Below are 22,407 nucleotides of genomic sequence, written 5' to 3'. Positions count from 1 at the left end.
GTGCAGTGATTCAGAACCATCCCAGGACAGCCTGTTCCGTGGTGTTTGGGAGAAGGTTTGAATCACTGCTGGGTAAAGTTGATTTCTGGGCAAAATACAACAACATTTAAAATTAAGGGATGGCAAAAAGTGAGTTTAAAACCCTCCACTACGCACAAACCCAGCAGTTATTCAAGCCTTCTCCCAGCTGATGAGTGACAAACACCACAAAACAGGCTGTCCTGAGATGGTTCTGAATCACTGCACTAACCCTAGCTAAGCTTATAAGCTGTGTGATCAGCGATGCTTTGGCGTAAAGGGAGTCTGCTTAAAAGTAGACTTGAAGTAAAAAAGTGTGTCATTGTGAACCTCATTTGCATATCTTGCCCAGAATCCTTTGCTGCATTGGAAACAATGTAATTCAGAGTTTTTCTGTGGGAAAAACAAACCTTCTTGTTTGTCTAGATTTGTTAATGAACTAAACAATGTGTTATTTTCTCTCTCTCTCTCTCTCTCTCTCTCTCTCTCTCTCTCTTTCTCTCTCTCACATAATAAATAGGTATAGATATACACAGATATATATATATATATATATATATATATATAGGAACATCTATTTAAAAGTACATAAAACATATTCTGTTATGTGCAGAACATTGAAATTACAAACATTTACAGTAAATACATATTTAAAACCTTTATTAAAAATGAATATTGCATAAATATGCTTTTTTATATTTTCATCTACTAAACTGAAAAAGGGCTCCAATGCAATTATATTTATGTATATATAAGTGTACATACATATATACACATATAAATACATACATGCATATTAGTGATGTCGCGAATAGTTCGCCGGCGAATAGTTCCCGGTGAACATAGCATGTTCGCGTTCGCCTCGGCGGGCGAACATATCGATGTTCGATCCGCCCCCTATTAATCATCATTGAGTAAACTTTGACCCTGTACCTCACAGTCAGAATACACATTACAGCCAATCAGCAGCAGACCTTCCCTCCCAGACCCTCCCACCTCCTGGACAGCATCCATTTTAGATTCATTTGGAAGCTGAATTCTTAGTGAGAGGAGGGACAGTGTAGCTGCTGCTGATTTAATAGGGAAATCGATAGCTAGGCTAGAGTATTCAGTGTCCACTACAGTCCTGAAGGACTCATCTGATCTCTGCTGTAAGGACAGCACCCCAAAAAGCCCTTTTTAGGGCTAGAACATGCTTTTTTTTTTCTCCTGTGTAATCTAATTGCAGTTGCCTGCCTGCCAGCGTGTGTGTCAGGCTCACAGCGTATACTGTGCCCACTTGCCCAGTGCCACCACTAATATCTGTTGTAACAGCAGTGTACATTTAAAAAAACAACACTTTTTTGACTGTGAAATAACAGCAGACAGCTGCCAGTACCCAAGATGGCCGCCAATAAGGCAGATGGGGAGGGTTAGAGAGCTGTTTTGGGGGGATCAGGGAGGTTGGGGGCTAAGGGGGGATGCTACACCACAGCATATGTAAATATGCTAAAAAACATTTTTAAAAAAATTAAAAACCTTTTATTTTAGTACTGGCAGACTTTCTGCCAGTACTTAAGATGGCGGGGACAATTGTGGGGTGGGGGAGGGAAGGGAGCTGTTTGGGAGGGATCAGGGGGTCTGAAGTGTCAGGTGGGAGGCTGATCTCTACACTAAAGCTAAAACTAACCCTGCAAGCTCCCTACAAACTACCTAATTAACCCCTTCACTGCTAGCCATAATACACGTGTGCAACGCCAAAGTCATATATGTCTGCTATTTCTGAACAAAGGGGATCCCAGAGAAGCATTGACAACCATTTTTGCCATAATTGCACAAGCTGTTTGGAAATAATTTCAGCGAGAAACCTAAAATTGCGAAAACATTTAAGTTTTTTTTAAATTTGATCGCATTTGGCGGTGAAATGGTGGCATGAAATATACCAAAATGGGCCTAGATCAATACTTTGGGTTGTCTATTACACTACACTTAAGCTAAAATTAACTCTACAAGCTGCCTACATGCTCCCTAATTAACCCCTTCACTGCTGGGCATAAAACATGTGTGGTGCGCAGTGGCATTTAGCAGCCTCTAATTACCAAAAAGCAACGCCAAAGCCATATAAGTCTGCTATTTCTGAACAAAGGGGATCCCAGAGAAATTTACAACCATTTATGCCATAATTGCATAAGTTGTTTGTAAATAATTTCTGTGAGAAACCTAAAGTTTGTGAAAAAGTGAAAAAAATGTTTTTATTTGATCGCATTTGGCGGTGAAATGGTGGCATGAAATATACCAAAATGGGCCTAGATCAATACTTTTGGTTGTCTACTACACTACACTTAAGCTAAAATTAACTCTACAAGCTCCCTACATGCTCCCTAATTAACCCCTTCACTGCTGGGCATAAAACACGTGTGGTGCGCAGTGGCATTTAGCAGCCTTCTAATTACGAAAAAGCAACGCCAAGGCCATATAAGTCTGCTATAATGGCATGTCTGGCACACAGTGTTGGGGCAAGGGTCCATCTGACCACTGATACCTGGTCTGCAAAGCATGGTCAGGGCAGGTATATCACCTACACTGCACACTGTGAAGCGGACGTAACCCTTACACTATGTAATTTTCCATGGGAGTTTTGCCATGGATCCCCCTCCGGCATGCCACAGTCCAGGTGTTAGTCCCCTTGAAAAAACTTTTCCATCAATATTGTGGCCGGAAAGAGTCCCTGTGGGTTTTAAATTTCGCCTGCCTATTGAAGTCTATGGCGGTTCGCCCGGTTCGCCTGTTCGCAAACTTTTGTGGAAGTTCGCGTTCGCCGTTCACGAACCCTATTTTTTAGGTTTGCGACATCACTAATGCATATGTATACAATAATAGACATATATATATATATATATATATACATATACATATTTAGACATGTATATGTATGTATGTATATGTTAAATCCCTTTGCCTGCCTTTCTTTGCTAACACCTGAGACCTCCTAGCTTTGAGCCCTTATAACTTTTGTGTGCAATATTTTTTTTAAAATAATTTTCGGCTAGATTACGTGTTTTGCGTTATGAGGAGTGCGGTGCTAACTTGCACGTTATTGTCACTGCTCACTTACCTACAGCGCTGGTATTACAGATTTTCATAAACCCGGCGTTATTAGGCAAGAAGTGAGCGTAGAGCAAAATTGAGCTCTATACCGCACTCCAATACCAGCGCTGCTTAAGTCAGCAGTGAGCTGGTTGTACGTGCTCCTGCATGATTTCCCCATAGACATCAATAGGGAGAGCCGGCTAAAAAATGGGGAAACTAAATTTATGTTTACACCTAACACTCTAACATGAACCCTGAGTCTAAACATCCCTAATCTTAAACTTATTAACCCCTAATCTGCCGCTCCGACATTGCTGACGCCTACATTATATTTATTAACCCCTAATCTGCTGCCCCCAACATTGCCTACACCTACATAATGTTATTAACCCCTAATCTGCCGCCCCCAACGTCGCCGCCACTATACTAAATGTATTAATCCCTAAACCTAAGTCTAACTCTAACCCTAACATCCCCTAACTTAAATATAATTAAAATAAATCTAAATAAAATTTGCTATCATTACCTAATAATTCCTATTTAAAACTAAATACTTACCTGTAAAATAAACCCTAAGCTATCTACAATATGACTAATAGTAACATTGTATCTAGCTTAGGTTTTATTTTTATTTCACAGTCAAGTTTGTATTTATTTAACTAGGTAGAATAGTTATTAAATAGTTATTAACTATTTACTAGCTAACTAGCTAAAATAAATACAAATTTACCTTTAAAATAAAACCTAACCTGAGTTACACTAACACCTAACCTTCCACTACAATTAAATAAATTACCTAAATTACAAAAAAAACAAAACACTAAATTACACAAAATAAAAAAGACATTATCAGATATTTAAACTAATTACACCTAATCTAATAGCCCTATCAAAATAAAAAAGCCCCCCAAAATAAAAAAAAACCCTAGCCTAAACTAAACTACCAATAGCCCTTTTTGCAGGGCATTGCCGCAAAGAAATCAGCTCTTTTACATGTAAAAAAAATACAAACACCCCCCAACAGTAAAACCCACCACCCACACAACCAAACCCCCCAAATAAAAACCTAACTAAAAAAACCTAAGCTCCCCATTGCCCTGAAAAGGGCATTTGGATAGGCATTGCCCTTAAAAGGGCATTTAGCTCTATTGCTGCCCAAACCCTAACCTAAAAATAAAATCCACCCAATAAACCCTTAAAAAAGCCTAACACTAACCCCCGAAGATCCACTTACAGTTTTGAAGAGCCAACATCCATCCTCAACGAAGCCGGGAGTAGTCCTCAACAAAGCGGCAAGAAGTCCTCAACGAAGCCGGGAGAAGTCTTCATCCAGACGGCATCTTCTATCTTCATCCATCTGGCGAGGAGCGGGTCCATCTTCAAGACATCCGGCACGGAGGATCCTCTTCTTCCGATGTCTAATGAAGAATGAAGGTTCCTTTAAATGACGTTATCCAAGATGGCGTCCCTTGAATTCAGATTTAGCTGATAGAATTCTATCAGCCAATCGGAATTAAAGGTGAAAAATTCCTATTGGCTGATGCATTCAGCCAATAGGATTGAGCTTGCATTCTATTGGCTAATTGGAACAGCCAATAGAATGTGAGCTCAATCCTATTGGCTGATTGCATCAGCCAATAGGAATTTTTCACCTTTAATTCCGATTGGCTGATAGAATTCTATCAGCCAATCGGAATTTAAAGGGACGCCATCTTGGACGACGTCATTTAAAGGAACCTTCATTCTTCTTTAGATGTCGGAAGAAGAGGATGCTCCGCACCGGATGTCTCGCCAGATGGATGAAGATAGAAGATGCTGTCTGGATGAAGACTTCTGCCTGTCTGGAGGACCACATCTTGCCTCTTCATTGAGGACTTCTCCCGGCTTCGTTGAGGATGGATGTCGGCTCTTCAAAACTGTAAGTGGATCTTCGAGGCTTAGTGTTAGGTTTTTTAAGGGTTTAATGGGTGGGTTTTATTTTTAGGTTAGGGTTTGGGCAGCAATAGAGCTAAATGCCCTTTTAAGGGCAATGCCCATCCAAATGACCTTTCAGGGAAATTGGGAGATTAGGTTTTTTTTAGTTAGGTTTTTATTTGGGGGTTTGGTTGTGTGGATGGTGGGTTTTACTGTTATGGGGGTGTTTGTATTTTTTTAACATGTAAAAGAGCTGATTTCTTTGGGGCAATGCCCCACAAAAGGCCCTTTTAAGGGCTATTGGTAGTTTAGTTTAGACTAGGGTTTTTTTTATTTTTTTTGGGGGGGGGCTTTTTTATTTTGATAGGGCTATTAGATTAGGTGTAATTAGTTTAAATATCTGATAATGTCTTTTTTTATTTTGTGTAATTTGTGTTTTTTTTTTGTAATTTAGGTAATTGTATTTAATTTAGGTAATTTATTTAATTACACGTAAATGTGTATTTATTTTAGCTAGGTAGTTAGTAAATAGTTAATAACTATTCAGTAACTATTCTACCTAGTTAAAATAAATCCAAACTTGCCTGTAAAATAAAAATAAACCCTAAACTAGCTACAATGTAACTATTAGTTATATTGTAGCTAGCTTAGGGTTTATTTTACAGGTAAGTATTTAGTTTTAAATAGGAATTATTTAGGTAATGATAGGAATTTTTATTTAGATTTATTTAAATTATATTTAAGTTAGGGGGTGTTAGGGTTAGGATTAGACTTAGGTTTAGAGGTTAATAACTTTAGCATAGTGGTGGCGGCGTTGGGGGCAGTAGATTAGGGGTTAATAACTGTAATGTAGGCTGCAGCGATGTTTGGGGCAGCAGATTAAGGGTTAATAATATTTAACTAGTGTTTGCGAGGCGGGAGTGTGGCGGTTTAGGGGTTAATATGTTTATTCTAGTGGTGGCGATGTCCGGAGCGGCAGATTAGGGGTTAAAAATTTTATTTTAGTGTTTGCGATGCGGGAGGGCCTCGGTTTAGGGGTTAATAGGTAGTTTATGGTTGTTAGTGTACTTTTTAACACTTTAGTTATACGTTTTATGCTGCAGCTTTGTAGTGTAAAACTCATAACTACTGACTTTAGAATGCGTTACGAATCTTGCGGGATAGGCTGTACCGCTCACTTTTTGGCCTCCAAAAAAAAGCTTGTAATATCGGCGCTATGGAAGTCCCATTGAAAAAAAGACTTTACGTCAATTGTGTAAGTTAATTTGCGGTATGGCCAAAAAAGTGTGCGGGACAGCTGTACCTACAAGCAGCGGTAGTGAAAAAGCAGCGTTATGAGCCTTAACGCTGCTTTTTTACTCATGACGCAAAACTCGTAATCTAGCCGCTAATTAGGTAATGTTATTATGAGTATAAATGTACGTTATAATGTATTTTTGATGTGTTTTGTGCAGCTTTTTTGTTTTGCAAAATAGTTAACCAGAACTCTGAAGTTGCTGTAATTATTCTAGCATAAATGGTGATTGTACTCAATCGATTGCATTTACTTTCAACTTGTATTACAAGCAGATAAGCCTGACGAGCACAAACCCCCACAATAAACCCCTTATTGCTCGCCCACAAACGTTTGGGCTCCACTTCTAATCTGGCCCAAAGTATTTGCTAAAAAATAATAGCAAGTTACAATAAATAGACAAAAATCTGATTTATAATGGGGAACATTCTTGGGGTGAATTATATTTGAACAATAAATACTTCTGCCATGGTTTTAAGTAACGATAATTATAATAAACACAATTAATGGGGGCACTGTGTTTGACCTTGTTAGAGCAAATCATCTTAAAACCTTGAAAACTCAAGCGGTCACATAAGTCCTATTAAAGCACTTTACCATATTTCTATCTATCTATCCTCTAGATCTCTACTTGATTATTTAATGTATATATCTCAGAAACAGACCAAAATATTAGCAAATTTTGGCCAATGATTTTGTCTTATAAAAGTAGTAATATGGAAAACTAGCCTTAGTTATTTTAATTTACTTTAATGTGTAAGTAATGCAATCCCTATGGATTAGTAACTTTCTGTTTTTATGCTTATGTGATCTGTCACTGTCCACCATGTTTTGAATAAAACAAACGTATTTAGATAAATTGAATGTGCTACTCACTTGAGGTCTGAGGTTAAGCAATCTAAGAGAGGATTTGTATGATGATGCATGTTGGTCAAATTGTGTTACAGAATAAGGGAAATCCATATTTATAGGAAAGGCACAGTATAGTTAAACCAGTAGAGTGTTAAGTATATGCATAAGGGTTACTATGTAAAGTAAATCTTAGAAGCTGATGACAGTCAGTATAAAAACTGGCATAAGGCACAGTAGATAATCTATACCACATTACAAAAATAGTTTGTTGGGATAGGCAGGTAAGGAGTATGCAGATTTGAATGGTGTAGCAGTTAAGTATAGGAATGTATAGGAATACAAATTTAATGGATTTTAGTATTGTTTTGTGTGAAATAAAGACAAATTGAGAAGATGTTCTTCTGGTTGGTTATGCAGTATTATTTAATGAGCAATGGTAATAGACATTTAGGACAGTGGTCCAAAAAGGAATTATAATTGGTGAGAGAGATTTAGATAGTCTAGTCTATGAGGTTGGAACACACCCAGTAATATATGCTGAAAAGTCTTTGACACCAGTCAGGAAGGAAATAAAACAGAATATTAAAAGAAATATCTGGATTTTCAACATAAAATAGTACTGTATCTGAAAGGAGATTATTAATGTTTAAAATGAAGACACGGTTCATAAGTATAGGAATGCTGATGGCCAAGTAGGACTTTGGGTGAAATTCAACAATTTCAACTAACTCAACATTTTAGGAAACAGTAGGTGCATACTTACACAAAAAACATAGACCTAGATTACAGGGGTTCAATTGATAATGAGCTGTGTGGGTTTTTTTTGCATGTAATCAATAACACACTGTTGTATAGTACAAGAAGTCTGTTACCATTTTTAATCAAAGCATTTTTAATGATAAAGATATATTGCACCTTTTACTTCCAATGGGAATTGGTAGTAGCTCGGCCTTTGTGCTCTTACTAAAAGCCATAGGATAATAGATGTGCACATGCAATCTGAAATACTGCTTTCTGTTTTAGTGCTTCTGAAAAACAAATATTAAATGTTATCACTATAGTACATTAAAAAACTAGCAGCTAGATTTAGAGTTTGGCGGTAGCCGTGAAAACCAGCGTTAGAGGCTCCTAACGCTGGTTTTGGGCTACCGCTGGTATTTAGAGTCAGTCAGGAAAGGGTCTAACGCTCACTTTCCAGCCGCGACTTTTCCATATGGCAGATCCCCATACACCATTTGCGTATCCTATCTTTTCAATGGGATCTTTCTAACACCAGTATTTAGAGTCGTGACTGAAGTGAGCGTTAGAAATCTAACGACAAAACTCCAGCCGCAGAAAAAAGTCAGGAGTTAAGAGCTTTCTGGGCTAACGCTGGTTTATAAAGCTCTTAACTACTGTGCTCTAAAGTACACTAACACCCATAAACTACCTATGTACCCCTAAACCGAGGTCCCCCCACATTGCCGCCACTCTATTAAAAAATTTTAACCCCTAATCTGCCGACCGCATACCGCCGCGACCTACGTTATCCCTATGTACCCCTAATCTGCTGCCACTAATAAAGCCAACACCTACATAATATTTATTAACCCCTAATCTGCCGCCCCAACGTCGCCGCCACCTACCTACACTTATTAACCCCTAGTCTGCCGACCGCTACTATAATAAATGTATTAACTCCTAATCCGCCTCACTCCCGCCTCAATAACCCTATAATAAATAGTATTAACCCCTAATCTGCCCTCCCTAACATCGCCGACACCTAACTTCAAGCATTAACCCCTAATCTGCCGACCGGAGCTCACCGCTACTCTAATAAATTTTTTAACCCCTAAAGCTAATTCTAACCCTAACCCTAACACCCCCCTAAGTTAAATATAATTTTTATCTAACGAAATAAATTAACTCTTATTAAATAAATTATTCCTATTTAAAGCTAAATACTTACCTGTAAAATAAACCCTAAAATAGCTACAATATAAATAATAATTATATTGTAGCTATTTTAGGATTAATATTTATTTTACAGGCAACTTTGTATTTATTTTAACCAGGTACAATAGCTATTAAATAGTTAATAACTATTTAATAGCTACCTAGTTAAAATAATTACAAAATTACCTGTAAAATAAATCCTAACCTAAGTTACAATTTAACCTAACACTACACTATCAATAAATTAATTAAATACAATACCTACAAATAAAAACAATTAAATAAACTAACTAAAGTACAAAAATAAAAAAGAACTAAGTTACAAAAAATAAAAAAATATTTACAAACATTAGAAAAATATTACAACAATTTTAAACTAATTACACCTACTCTAAGCCCCCTAATAAAATAACAAAGACCCCCAAAATAAAAAAATGCCCTACCCTATTCTAAAATTAAAATAGAAAAGCGCTTTTACCTTACCAGCCCTGAAAAGGGCCCTTTGCGGGGCATGCCCCAAAGAATTCAGCTCTTTTGCCTGTAAAAAAAAAACATACAATACCCCCCCCCCCCACATTACAACCCACCACCCACATACCCCTAATCTAACCCAAACCCCCCTTAAATAAACCTAACACTGGGGGGCGGAGTTAGCCGCTATAGAGAGCAGACGTGTTTTGAGAGAGCTCCCTGCTGCAGGACATTATAAGTGACTTTTAACCCAGTTTCCCCGGCCATCAGTGGGTTAACCGGCTAAATACCACCTGAGAAGGAGACCCTGCACTGCCAGCAAGGGTACAATAGCCTCAAAGTGACACTTTAATTAGCTTACCACCCGGCATCATTCCAGTCAATCGGAAGCTACCAGCACTCGCTCCGGAGGGTCGGGGACCTGCTCCGGAGCAGAAGTTAGCAAACACCCTACAAGTTTAAGGGTCAGATAGCCACTCTCACTTTGATCCGGAGGCCAGGAACCCACGCTCACCCTCACCTGGCCTGGGAAGCGCCTACCCGTGGTGAGTGGTTCAACAGATTTTTGACCGCTTCCACCTACAATTTTGGTGAGCCACAGAACTAAACCCAAGCTACTGGGAGACTACTGTAAAAGACTGCCTGACTCACATTGGCCTCTCAGAGGTTTTGGCGCGAAGATTCGCCATCTTGTCTGTGGCCTACTTCTCCCTTAGTGCCGCGGCCTGATTCCGAAGGTGCTGGGAGGGACCGGCCCACCAATCTGTCTTTCATCTCGGCCTCTAAGAAGGGTAATAAGACTCATACATACCTATTTACAGCACCCAACCCTGAATCACCACACTTCAGGCGGCGGCACCTGGTGCGGAGGCTTCCGTAGACAACCGGAGGCTGGGCTCGACCGGGAGGTGAGGGCTCCAGCAGAGGGGTGCATAGCACGAAGAACTCAGGTAACACCCTTCAAATTAAAAGTTGAGGCATAACCCTAGTTGAGTGATAGGAGTGAAAGCGGGCCACCGACCCATTATTGGCAGCCTTAGGAACTCACGCACGAGATAAGCCGCAGGGGTAAAAACAGCACGGAGCTCAATACCACCGCCGGAGCCTGTATCTGCTAAGGCACTGTGTCTCCACACATACCCCGACGTGCATCGGCACAACAGTGCACGGAAGATCCTTACCGCAGCCTGTAATCTACAAGCCGCACGGAGGCGGTGCCATCTTGGCCCTCAGCCATAAACCACGCGGTCAGTGCAGAGACCCACCAGCGGAGCATTGACTTCCCCGGCATAGCCTAGCTGCATTACCGAACTGCCTACATCACAAGAGGACCATCTCTTTCTGCAACAGGCGACCATGGAGGTGAGCTACTGACCCCACACACAAACACCGCAGCCACGCTTGGTCACATCCCATCCTAGGTCAGGCCCTACAGCTGCTGCAATAATAGCGGGCTACACCAGAAGAGCCCGAGTAAGAGTGGCGAGTGGGAGAGGGGGTGGTAGTTACCGGAGGGCTTCTGGCAAGTAATAAGCCAGCCACCTGCTTAAGGGATCTGTACTGCACCTAAAGGGGATATTTCACACAGCCCCACCGGAATCCTGCATTGTATTTGTTGACAGCTCCCCCCCTCTCTCTTGCTTGGGCCTTAATACCATTTAAATTGGACACCCCAGTGGCTACCAAGATAGTGTTGAGGATCTATAAGTCAGACATATCAGAGACTGATCCCACATCAAAGTCTGTAAACATCCTGAACTGTCAAACCAGGGTGGTAGTTCAGCACCTAGTCTCTAGTGGACTCTTAGCATTCCTGCTTTAATTTTATTTAAAGAGTGACCTTGCCACTGTCCTACCACCTGGGCAGTTCCCATCTTGCTACCCTGGAGACACTTCTTTTGGAGTTGCTTGGAGGAAGGGAACAATAAAATCTTTACAAATAGGATTCCATGCACTGGTTGGGCCTCACATATCACACAGTTCAGTAACTCCTTGTGGTCACTCAAACATCTTGGGCCCCCAACCCAAGTTTGTAGTAACTTTCAAGTGTTGCTGCTGGCCCCCTTTATAGCCCCATTTATTGCATCATTCAGCAGTGTGTAGCTGCTGCGTCAGCTTATGTGCCTCTGGGCCCTCAGTCCAGAGTGGAGTGTTATATTGCAATATTGTGTTTAATCATTTCTATTTTTCGCAGGTTTTCCCTACAGTAAGGGTTATAGTTATATTTTACATAATTTGCATTTTTTCTATTACAGGACGTGGGGCACCACCCTACTTAGGCCCCAGTTCCTCCTGCCTGTCTGCTGCACTTAGACATTTTGTCAGTTAATAGTGTCAGCCGTTTAGGAATCAGTCCGGGGTTTAACCCAACTGTTAGCGTGAAAAGTAAAACACACGCTAACACACTGAGAAATAACCAGGACGTGACCCACTCAGGAAACAAATAAGATAGGATACAAAAAATAATAACTGTTCCTTTTAGTAGTTTTGAATCAAACAAAGGATAAAAATTCTCTTTAGCAACTTGTAGAAGAAACGTCCCTTTAAGCAGGTTTGTAACATATAAAAGATAATGTTCTCTGTAAGCAGTTTGTAAAAGTAAATGTCCCTTTAAGCAGGCTTGTAATAAACAAAGTTCACTTTTGCAGTTTGTAAAAGTAAATGTCCCTTTAAGCAGGTTTGCAATAAACAAAGTTCTCTTTTGCAGTTTGTAAAAGTAAATGTCCCTTTAAGTAGGCTTGCAACAAACAAAAAGACAGAGTTCTCTTTTGTAACTTGTAAAAGTAAATGTCCCTTTAAGCAGGTTTGCAACAAACAAAAGAAAAAGTAAATGTCCCTTTAAGCAGGCTTGCAACAAACAAAAGACAATTGCTTACTTTAGACAGGACTGTAGCAAGACAAGAGATTGAAGCAGATTCTGACAGGCATAGGCAATTATATCCAGAAGTTAGTTTGAGGGCAAGGCAAAATCAAGGTCAGGCAGGCAATAGTCGGTATCCAGGTGTCAGAAGAAGGGTTTAGGCAAAAGCTAGGTCAGGCAGGCAAAAAGTCGTTATCCAGGAATCAGTAAAGGGCTAAGCAAGGTCAGGCAAGTTCAGAATAAAGTACTCACAACACCGGAGAATCCAACAAACGGGCCCCGAGTAAGATCTCCCGCCGTGGTTTAAAGGCAGGAGCGGTGACGTCATCCGAAGGGTGTGTCAGAAGACGCGTCACGTTGCTAAGCAACGTGACATCATTCATACTGAGAAGATCCGGGAGCCGCGGCGACACAGCGATGACCGGAAGATCATCTGGAAAGAGGTTTAGAATACCTGTTAGACAACATAGGTTTTAGAAGAGAAACGTGAAATACCGGATGAACTTTGAGAGTCTTGGGTAAAGCCACCTGGTAAGCAGTGGAACACACTTGACCCAGTATTCGGAAAGGACCCACGTATCGTGGTCCCAGTTTAGTAGAAGGTTGTTTCAGGCGAAGATAATGAGAAGAAATCCAAACTTTATCACCAGGACGATACTTGGGAGCCTTCTTCCGTCGAAGATCAGAAAAGAACTTGTAACGTTTAGAAGCTGCAGAAAGGATACAATGTATTCTCCGCCAATGACGAGTTAATCTTCGGGCAGAAAGATCAGAAGCAGGATTTTCTGTGGAAGAAGTATGCAAAGGAAATGTTCTGGGTTGATATCCGTAGGCCGCATGAAAAGGAGAGGTCTGAAGGGAGGAATTATACCGGGCGTTATGAGCCAATTCAGCTAATGGAAGGTAAGAAGTCCAGTTAGAGTGAAAATAATCCACATAATGTCTAAGATATGTTTCAAGACACTGGTTTACCCTTTCGGTCTGAAGTAGACAGTGATGTGAAGTAGACAGAGAAATTGTTGTTCCAAAGTGTTTACAAAGTGATCTCCAAAATCGGGAAACAAACTGTACCCCTCTATCTGAAACAATATCCAGAGGAAATCCATGTATTCTCACAATATGCAAAATAAAAAGTTCAGAAAGTCTTTTGGCAGATGGTAACCCGGGTAAGGGAACAAAATGAGCAGTCTTTGTGAACCTGTCTACCACCACCCAAATAGTGTTGTTTCCAGCTGAAAGAGGAAGGTCGGTAATAAAGTCCATGGATACATGAGTCCAAGGCTGATGAGGTATGGGCAACGGTTTAAGCAACCCTGAAGGAAGTTGACGAGGAGTCTTGTTTATGGCACATTGTGTGCATACTGAAACATAATCTTTAACATCTTGAGAGAGAGTGGGCCACCAGACATGTCGTTTGAGATTTCGAGCAGTGTTACTGATGCCAGGATGTCCAGAAAGAGGACTATCATGAGCCCAAAATAGGATCTTGGAACGAAGTCGTTCAGGAACAAAGAGTAGACCATCAGGAGGTTTACAGGACAAAGGAAGATTCCTTTGAGCAGACTGTAAATCTTGTAACCAGGAAGTTGTTAACTGGGCTATGACTTCATGAGGTTGGAGAATGGTACCAGACTCAGGAATTGGGGTATCTTGAAATTGTCTGGAAAGGGCGTCTGCTTTAATATTTTTAGAACCGGGTATATAGGACAAATTGTAGTGAAACCGAGAGAAGAATAAAGACCAGCGTGCTTGCCTGGAATTTAATCGTTTGGCCGTTTGGAGATAAAGAAGGTTTTTATGATCAGTGAGTATGGTAAACGGCAAAGAGGTACCTTCCAGCCAATGCCTCCATTCGTCCAAGGCCATTTTAATGGCAAGCAACTCTTTATTGCCTACGTCATAGTTAAATTCAGAAGGAGTGAATTTTTTAGAGAAGAATCCAACAGGATGAATCTTTCCAGTATCAGGTATTCGTTGGGAAAGAACAGCTCCAGCAGCAACAGAGGAAGCATCAACTTCCAGGATGAACTGAAAATTTGGATTTGGGTGACAGAGAATAGGTGCAGAAGAAAAAGCTTCTTTGAGAGACTCAAAAGCCTCAATAGCCTCAGGAGGCCATTTTTTACAATTTTGCCCCTTTCTAGTGAGAGAAGTAAGGGGAGAAGTAATAGTAGCAAAATATTTGATGAACTTCCTGTAATAGTTGGCGAAGCCCAGAAAACGTTGCAGAGCCTTCAGAGAATCAGGTCTAGGCCAATCCAAAATGGCAGAAAGTTTAGTAGGATCCATTTCAAATCCAGATGCAGATATTACATAACCCAGAAAGGGTATGGATCTTTGATGGAATGAACATTTCTCCAGCTTAGCAAACAGATGGTAATCTCTTAAATGTTGAAGTACTTTCCTAACGTGGTGTACATGGTCTTGGTGGTTTTGGGAAAAAATCAGGATATCGTCAAGGTATATGATGACAAAGATATTCAAAAAATCACGAAAATTCTCGTTCACAAAATGTTGAAAAACCGCAGGGGCATTGCATAGCCCAAAAGGCATGACCAGATACTCGTAATGCCCAAATCGAGTGTTAAAAGCAGTTTTCCATTCATCTCCCTTGCATATACGGATAAGATTGTAAGCACCACGTAGATCTAGTTTAGTAAATATAGTGGATCCCTGAAGATAAGTAAAAAGTTCAGGAATAAGGGGTAGAGGATAACTGTTCTTGATGGTAATTTGGTTTAATCCTCTGTAATCAATACAGGGTCGTAGTCCGCCATCCTTCTTTCCTACAAAAAAGAAACCAGCCCCTACAGGAGAAGAGGAGGGTCGAATAAATCCTCTAGCCAGATTGTCTTTAATATATTCTTCCAAAGCCACGTTTTCAGGTCTAGAAAGTGGATACGTCTTGCCTCGAGGGTAGGTAGCCCCAGGAAGGAGATCAATGGGGCAATCGAAAGGACGATGAGGAGGAAGACGTTCAGCTTCCTTCTTGGAGAAAACATCCACAAAGTCATGATAAGGCATAGGTAGAGAGTCCGGAGTTTCGATTGTGAGAGCGATAGTGAGTGGTAACTTAGTGATCTTTTGAAGACATTTAGTCTGGCATGTTGATCCCCAGGATGTGAGTTCGCCAAAAGTCCAAGAAAAAGTAGGATTATGTACTTGCAGCCAGGGAAGTCCCAAGATAATGGGAAATTGAGGAGTAGGAATGACGTCAAAACAAATTGTCTCAGAGTGAAGTATTCCAACAGTGAGAAGTAAAGGTTTAGTAGCAAACTGAATGCATCCGGAACCCAAAGGATCTCCACTAACCGTAGAGACAGAAATAGAATACTCTTTCTTTAGTAAGGGTATAGTGTGAGTAGAGACGAATGTGGAGTCAATGAACACTCCTCCAGCACCAGAGTCGATAAGAGCTTGGGTATGAATCTTACTATGTGCAATTTGAAGGGTTACTGGAACAAAGAGTTTCTTGTATAGGGAATGACTACTCTTTTGGCTTAACTCAGTTCCCTGGACTAGAGTTAAGCCCTGGCTTTTACTGGCCTGGTAGGACAATCCCTTAATCAATGCTCTTTAAGGCCACAGTACAAACACAGGCCAAGAGAACGTCTTCTCAAGCGTTCAGTCTCTGTTAATTTTATACTTCCCACTTCCATAGGTTAAGCCTGATCAGGAGTAGGAGAGACAGGAGTGACTGGATTAGAAAAACGAGGAGCCAAACGAAAAGGAGTTCGAGTTGATGACCTCTGTGTTCTATCCCTTTCTTGTTGGCGTTCACGAAATCTGGTGTTGAGACTGATACAAAGATTTATTAAAGCTTCCAAGGATTCTGGAAGTTCCCGATACACCAATTCATCCTTGAGACGCTCAGAAAGTCCTTTACGAAAAGCGGCTCTAAGTGCTCCCTGATTCCAAGTAGTTTCAGAGGCAAGGGTGCGGAACTCAATAGCGTTTTGAGAAACTGGTTGACTACCTTGTCGTAAATCCAAGAGAGTAGCTTCAGCAGCGGAAGATCTTCCAGGTTTATCAAATACATTTGAAAACACAGAGAGGAATGCATCTACATCCAAAAGTATAGGATCATTCTTTTCTAGCAAAGGTGATACCCAAGCCAAAGCTTTTCCTTTCATTAAGGAAATAAGGAATGTGATTCTAGAAGAGGGAGTAGCAAAAAGAGTAGGGCTATTTCTGAAATGAAGACGGCACTGATTCAGAAAACCCCTACAATCTTCAGGATTTCCATCATATTTATCCGGAAGAGGTATCCTGGGACTCAGTTGTACTTGAGACTGGTTGTTTGGAACCGAAGGAGGTAATGCCTCATTAGGATTAGGATTGGGAGGTGTAGGAGCAACCAAACTTTGTAATAAAGCGGTTATTTGATCAAGCTTAGTGTCCAGGGATTGCAAGTGGGTAGCATGAGATCCCAGTAGTTGTCCCTGGTGAGCCACGGCCATAGATAATTCAGTGGGGTCCATTTATGGCCCGTTTGTAATGTCAGCCGTTTAGGAATCAGTCCGGGGTTTAACCCAACTGTTAGCGTGAAAAGTAAAACACACGCTAACACACTGAGAAATAACCAGGACGTGACCCACTCAGGAAACAAATAAGATAGGATACAAAAAATAATAATGGTTCCTTTTAGTAGTTTTGAATCAAACAAAGGATAAAAATTCTCTTTAGCAACTTGTAGAAGAAACGTCCCTTTAAGCAGGTTTGTAACATATAAAAGATAATGTTCTCTGTAAGCAGTTTGTAAAAGTAAATGTCCCTTTAAGCAGGCTTGTAAATAAACAAAGTTCACTTTTGCAGTTTGTAAAAGTAAATGTCCCTTTAAGCAGGTTTGCAATAAACAAAGTTCTCTTTTGCAGTTTGTAAAAGTAAATGTCCCTTTAAGTAGGCTTGCAACAAACAAAAAGACAGAGTTCTCTTTTGTAACTTGTAAAAGTAAATGTCCCTTTAAGCAGGTTTGCAACAAACAAAAGAAAAAGTAAATGTCCCTTTAAGCAGGCTTGCAACAAACAAAAGACAATTGCTTACTTTAGACAGGACTGTAGCAAGACAAGAGATTGAAGCAGATTCTGACAGGCATAGGCAATTATATCCAGAAGTTAGTTTGAGGGCAAGGCAAAATCAAGGTCAGGCAGGCAATAGTCGGTATCCAGGCGTCAGAAGAAGGGTTTAGGCAAAAGCTAGGTCAGGCAGGCAAAAAGTCGTTATCCAGGAATCAGTAAAGGGCTAAGCAAGGTCAGGCAAGTTCAGAATAAAGTACTCACAACACCGGAGAATCTAACAAACGGGCCCCGAGTAAGATCTCCCGCCGTGGTTTAAAGGCAGGAGCGGTGACATCATCCGAAGGGTGTGTCAGAAGACGCATCACGTTGCTAAGCAACGTGACGTCTTTCAAGACTGAGAATTATCTGGGAGCCGCAGCGACACGGCGATGACCGGAAGATCATGACAAATAGAGAAGTCAAACTTAGCTTCTCGCCTTGTGCATCGGTTGGCAGGAGTCACTGATTCATGTAGTTTATGCTAACTAGTTTACTTGTGTGTTAGTCACCTTTGCTCTCATTGAACCCTCCCCTTGGACTCCTCCTTTCTGGCCTGCTCACGCGGACTGGTCACCTCCACTCTCCTTTTTCCCTTCCTTTGGGTCGTATCCCTTCTTTCCTGAGTCCGAGGGCAACACCTCTCTCAAGATATATAGAGGCGCCTCATTATAAGTAAGAGGTAATTTGCATACAGCGCCCACTGGGCCTCTTTCTCCACGTGTGTCGGCGTCTTCTGATAAACATACAGTGCTGAAGGGAAGTATTCTGCCCATAAACGCCACTATGGGGAGATAGAGGTCACAAGTGGACGGCTAGCCCTACTCCGTCATGTAATACTAAGGTGCAAGTGTACTTTCTTTTTTTTGCATTGTCAACCTGTCAGGCCCACAAGCCTCCTTAACAATTTCTAATCAAAACTTAACTGTTTAGAATAAGATATTCACCTCTCATTTGAAAATGCCCCACAACGCCAGGAGGCATTTGAAAGCTTCAGGTCCAGTTAAAAAAACGGTCCTAGATCATTTCACGCAACCCACTAAAGACCCGACCGAAGACTCTAACGAAGGCCAGAGTGACTCTGAATCTCTAGGGGATGGTTCCCAACCTGACCTTACACCACATGTCAGATCACAACATCTTATTACAGAGGAAACCCTCAAAAAAATGCTCGCAAACCAAACTATCTCCATAACCAAGGAAATTCAGCGCAACCATGCTGTACTTCGCAAGGACATCTCTGAGATTGGTGACAGGGTGGACTCTCTGGAAAGAAAACAGGATGATCTTGCCACCGATCACACAAACTTGCTGTCCTATTCGGAATCTCTTGCGGACCAGATTAGTCAGCTGGAGTTCAAACTTGCTGATGTGGAGGATAGGGCACGCAGAAACAACGTAAGGTTCAGAGGAATACCAGAAGACATCCAACCTGCTGAGATTCAAAACTTCCTGAAAGATCTTTTCAAGGACCTGCTGGGTCCTACGGAGGGGCTGACTGATACCATGGAAAGAGCCCATAGAGCTTTGCGACCTAGAACTGTCTCACAGGAGAAACCGAGGGATGTCATAGTCTGTTTCCATAGCTTTTTCTTCAAGGACAGACTCATGCAGGCGGCCTTTCGTAAACCACAGATATCGGAGAGGTTCAAGGACATACAGCTACTGCCCGACCTATCGGCGCACACTCTACAGAACCGAAGATACTTTCAGCCATTTACGCAGATTCTTCGCAGGGAGAATATTAAATACAGATGGGGCTACCCTACTAAACTAATCATTACAAAGGACAACAATACATTCACAGTGACCTCTCTTTCTCAAGGGACTTCTCTCCTTGGGCAGTGGGGCCTCATGAAAGCGGACCCTAGGGGACCTCCCATGACCCAATCTAAACTGAGAGTCACGGCCCCCGAATGGTCGGTTAAGGAACAAAGGCCAAAGAGGATGAGAACACAACAGCCTATGGATACAATCCAATCAGAGTCTCTGTCCTCCTGAAATCCCGAACCCACTTATGTTATATCTCACTGACCTGACAGGACAAAATATGCCTACCTCTAATCACATTACCTGTTATTGTTATGCTAACGTGTTAAGGAGTGGGGCCTATATCGTTTGAAAAATGTAATCCTATGATCATATACGACCGCATTCTATTGTCTCATGTTAGGCTTATGTGCTCACATTGTTCATTACATTTTTGGGTTCTACACTAGGCCATTGTGCTCACTTTGCTTTGCATGACACAGACATGACACGATGGAATGCTCCTGTCTCTACTCCCCTAACCTTGGGTCGATACACTAAAGCCTTATGGACTACGATCCATATTGTTTGACATATGTAACCTTCTGAGCATATACAACCTTATTTTGTTGTCTTAGGTTAGACTTATGAAGCTAGAATGTGCATTACACCTACTGTTTCTTGTCAGGCTTCTGTGTTCACTATATTTCACAGGCCTGACGGGATAAAATGTGACTACCTCTACCTTCATTACCTTTATCTGTTATGCCAATGTGTTACGGAGTAGGGTCTGTATTGCTTGAAACATGTAGCCCTCTGATCGTATATGACTACATTCTATTGTCTCATGTTATGCTTATGTGCTTACACTGCTCATTGCATTCTATTATTTGTTCTCAGGCCTCTGAGTTCACTTAGTTTTACATACCACGAACATGACACGATGGAATGTTCCTATTTCTATCCCCCTTACCCTTTGTTGATACACTAACGTACCACGGAGTAGAGTCCACATTGATTGAAATATGCAACCTTTTGATCATATGCAACCTCATTCTATTGTCTTATGTTATGCTAATGTGTTTAGACTGTTCATTATATTTACAGTTTCTTGTCAGGTTTCTGTGTTCACTTGGTTTATTATGTTTTGGTCATGCCCTTTTTGGGCCCACAGGTTGACTTTCTTTTTTTTTTTTTTTTTTTTTCCTGCACTTTAGCTTGCCCTCCCATTACCTACTTCTTCCAGTTAGTGGAGTGGGGCTGGATCTTCCAGCTCCTCCTTTCATACATTCGCCCTTAGCTTCCCCCCCACAGGTTAACCCATGCCAGGGTTCCATCTAGGTGGACTATTTCCACCTGTGCTGTCGGTACATCCTTGCATTTCGTGCTGATTAACCCCTTCCCCTTCATAACCCTTATATACCTCTTATATAGACTATGACCCAAGCCTCCCAGATACCCCTCTTGCCCACCTATCCCCCTGAGTTAGAAGCGGAGAATGTCCCGTTTACGAGTCTGCACACATAACTCCAGAGGCTTAAATTCCCCCTACAAGAGGAGCTTACTCACCCGTATTCTTAACCACCACAACCCTGATGTCGTGTTCCTACAGGAAACGCACTGGCTGATAGATGCTCCCCATAGATTCCATTCTCGCTCATACACTACCATAGAGTGCTCTTCATTCATGAAAAAAGCTCGAGGGGCTGCAGTCATGATTCACAAGAGGGTAGCTTATGAGGAAATCCAGGTACTAAGGGACCCCCAAGCCAGATTCATTATAGTAGTGTGTAAACTCGACCATGTCACACATACCCTAGTCTCAGTATACTTACCCAACTCTCACCAGCCTGCCTGCCTTAGGAAAATTCTGAGATTAATTGACCAACACAAACAGGGTAGAGTCATAATAGCAGGGGACTTTAACATGATCTGGGATACCAAATTAGACCGCAAGATGCTAACCCCAACCAGGACCTCCTCTCAACTAAATCTCCTCTCTACACGCTTTAAATCAATCATGTCTGAATTTGGGTACTACGACATTTGGAAATCATTACATGCTACAGATAGGGATTTTACCCACTTCTCCCAGACGCATAAAACCTACTCTAGGTTAGACCACATCTTCTGCTCGGCGACGACTTTAGACTTAGTACTCCGATCTCATATCCCCCTCTGCTCATGGTCCGACCATGATCCAGTACTTGTGGACTTACGCACTGGTGATCCCTGTCTCCATAAAAACAGGTGGTCTCTTCCGCGTAATATCCTAGCAGACATTCCCTTTAGAGAGGAATTGTGAAGAGATCTTACAGAACTTATCCAACTTAATGATAATGGTCAGACAATGGATGATATGCTTTGGGGAGCTATTAAGACAGTAGCCAGAGGCTATATCATCCGTAAGCAAGCCCACATTAGGAAACTGGCTGGACTTTCCCTAGCCCAAGCCCACTGTAAACTTAGGCTACTCGAATCCGCTAACAGAACCAACATTACAGAAGCACTGTCCTCTCAGATTTCAGCCGTGCGCTCGCATATTAACCACCTAGAGCTGCGACGCACTCAAGAAAATCTTACAAGACTCAAGCAGTTATTTTATTATAAAGGCAACAGGGCTGATACATTGTTAGCTAACAAATTGCGCCAGCGGAATAGCACATCTCGCATACACCAAATTCTTTACAACAATAAGACCCACAAACTCCCCTCACAGATAGGGGACTGCTTCTCAGACTACTACTCCAAACTCTACAATCTTGAGAGTACCGAAATTAAAACCCCCGCCTCCACACAACAGATCAGAAAATTTCTTGATGCCCTAAATCTACCATCCCTAACGACGGAACATCAAGAATCTTTGACTAACCCGTTCACCCAGCTGGAAATTAAGCAGGTTATCCAGCGTCTCAAATCCCTTAAGGCCCCTGGCCCAGACGGATTCCCCGCACAGTTCTACAAAACATATAGCCAAGAACTGATGCCGTTGCTCCTTAGGTTTTTTAACAAAGCCAGACAAGAAGGAAGTTTCAAAAGAGAATTTTTGGAGGCCGAGATCATCATGATCCCCAAGCCAGGCAAAGACCCCTCTTTCTGTCCCAACTATAGGCCTATCTCGCTTATAAACGTGGACATAAAAATCTACTCCAAGCTTCTCGCTAACCGAATATGCAAACTCTTACCTACCC

The sequence above is a fragment of the Bombina bombina genome, chromosome 5, assembly GCF_027579735.1.
Source record: "Bombina bombina isolate aBomBom1 chromosome 5, aBomBom1.pri, whole genome shotgun sequence".
Taxonomy (NCBI): Eukaryota; Metazoa; Chordata; class Amphibia; order Anura; family Bombinatoridae; genus Bombina; species Bombina bombina.
The sequence above is the reverse complement of the archived record's forward strand: the minus strand, read 5'-3'. Positions refer to the sequence as shown.